Raw genomic sequence first — 2,500 nt, 5'->3', positions numbered from 1 at the left:
CAGCAGGTAGTAAGAGGGACACTTACTAAGAAATGGGTTTCGACTTCTTCAGAAATATTCTTAACATGCTATTCTTTGTCCCTCGTCTGACGTGTCTGATCCCTACGTGCAGAGAGCGACGAAAAGCCTGATCTCCACCCAGACGAGCCATGCAACACACATCCATGAGGCAGTGTCTCCTGTGCGATAGAGTTCTGTCTTGTTTTTGGGTGGTCATCACTTCACTCCTGAGCTGCCTCGAGTGTTTCACATTTAGAGGTATCCAACAGAGCTATGGGGCCGTCATGTTGTCATCATTATTATCATCACTATTATTGTTGTTATTATTATTACAGCAATGATGATAGCAGCAATAACAATAATGATTATAGTAGTAAGGATAATAGTGATGATAATGATAATAATGACGATGACGATAACAATGATAATAACAATAATGTCAATAATATTTATGATAATAAACATAAGAAGGATAAGGATAACGATAACAATAATAATGATGATGATGATGATAATAATAATGATGATGATGATGATGAAGATGATGATGATGATGATGACGATGATGTTGGTAATGGTAATGGTAATGATAATGATAATGACAATGATGATGAGGATGATAATGATGATTATGAAGATGATAATGATAATGACAATGATGATGATGATGACGATGATGATGATGATGATGATAATGATAATGAAAATACTGATGATGATGATGATGGTACCGGTGATGGCGATGACGTCAATGATGATGGTGCCGATGGTGGAAACACATGAAAGTAAAAGGAGGGATAACCCAGCTCCTGAAGGCAGCCTCGCTCATCAGGTAATACCAGTATTGTAACATACGCTTTCGCCTTCCTGTGAATAGCATCGGCTGCTTGGGAGAAGCAAAGAACGTCATACGGACGAGCTTGTAACTCGGCGCGCCCACAAGCAGCGCTGATTAGGGAGGGCCAATTTCAACTGGGATTTCCCAGGTAAGAGAGCTAGCCATTCCTCTGCCGTTTGCATGTTGCAGGTGTTTTGTTTTGGTTGGGGAGGGAGTTTTAGGCTTGGTATCCGTTGGTTGGTGTATTTGTTGTGTTTGGTGGGATTATCTATTTATCTATTTATCTATCTATCTATCTATCTATTCATCTATATATCTATGTGTGTGTGTGTGTATGTATGTATATGTGTATATATATATTAATATATATATATATATATATATATATATATATATATATATATATATATATATATATATATATATATATATATATATACTGTATCTGTATATTAACTTTTTGTTTTGCTTTCCTCTTAAGGCATGTGAATAAAAAAAAAAAGTCCCACTTGCTTTATAAAAACGGATACATGCGCAAAAAAAAGTTATTGCACCAACTGTCATTTCCGGTTTCCCACTTCTCCGTTTTCTTTTACTTGAGAATGTTGCATAATCAATATATAATGTTTTATGATTCAAAGCGTAGACTCCTTTTTAAAACAGGTTTGCTAAATATAACCGACTCTTGACCTATTAGAAGACATCTTCATAAGAATGAGAAAAAAAAGAAATCCTCATTCTTAAAGGCATACAGTTTTATTGATTTAATCACCATTATTTTCCTTATCTTGAGACCACTTCTAGTATCACTTTATATGATCAATGATAATAAAATGTTACAGGGTGAGAAATTTATCAATACATATTTCCTCTTTCTTATGAATCCATTCCTTCTTTTTTATCGTACGGTCTTCGAGTTGATAATATTAGATCATTTATTTCAAAAACGCATTGCTCCTTTCTAATTTCTTAAAACATTTTTCTATAAATATCTCTCTACATTTCTTCATTTCGTCTGTCTTCATATCCATCGGTTTAATCAATCACCGCACATCGGTTCAATCACCACTATCAACATAAATGAACACCATACCTATACATACTTATATAAAATATATCATCACCATTACCATACCTTAAACAATCCAGTTATCTTGCAAGGAACATAAAAAACAAACAACCAAAGCTCCTTCTCGAAGCCAAGTGGTTCTCGCATCCAAGTCGTACTCGACGATAGTCTCACGAAGACATAAAAGCCGCGTGACCCCTCATGACAGGGCGACAGAGAATGTGTAGTGGTGTTCTCTCCTCCAGCGCACGGAGCTAACTGACCCACCTCGTTCCGTGCGAGCGGCGGCGTGCGGGGAGCGAGTGATGGGTAGTGAGTGAACGAGTTGAGTATTGTGTGTGTGTGTGCGTGTGTATGTGTTTGGATTTGTATGTGCGTCTGTCTGGGTTTGTTTGGGTTTTGTCTGTGCGCGTGTGTGTTTGTGCGTATGTGTGTGGATGTGGTGTCATTATGGCGAAAAGGCTGTCGGTACATGCGTTTTTTTTTTGTTTTTTTTTAATATTTCCCTTCGTTGTTTTGTTTCCAACGTGTGTGTTTGTTTGTGCACTTGTGTTTGCTTGTGTGTGTGTGTGTGTGTGTGTGTGTGTGTGTTT

The 2,500-nt window shown here is 37.0% G+C and overlaps 1 protein-coding gene across 1 annotated transcript in view; it reads right to left on the bottom strand.

The window, feature by feature from the left end:
* LOC122263415 (CD109 antigen) overlaps positions 1–2,179 on the bottom strand; it is an 89,153-nt gene extending 86,974 nt beyond the window's left edge. The window contains exon 1 of the mRNA XM_043031824.2: positions 1,974–2,179. The gene's annotated coding sequence lies outside the window, so the exon portion shown is untranslated. The remainder of the gene's footprint in view (positions 1–1,973) is intronic.
* Positions 2,180–2,500: the final 321 nt, after the last annotated feature.

This window comes from Penaeus japonicus, unplaced genomic scaffold (assembly GCF_977035675.1).
Source record: "Penaeus japonicus unplaced genomic scaffold, GWHDUDI00000001_assembly GWHDUDI00000007, whole genome shotgun sequence".
NCBI classification, from domain to species: domain Eukaryota; kingdom Metazoa; phylum Arthropoda; class Malacostraca; order Decapoda; family Penaeidae; genus Penaeus; species Penaeus japonicus.
Note: the sequence above shows the minus strand (reverse complement) of the source record. Positions and strands in the feature narration are given on the sequence as shown.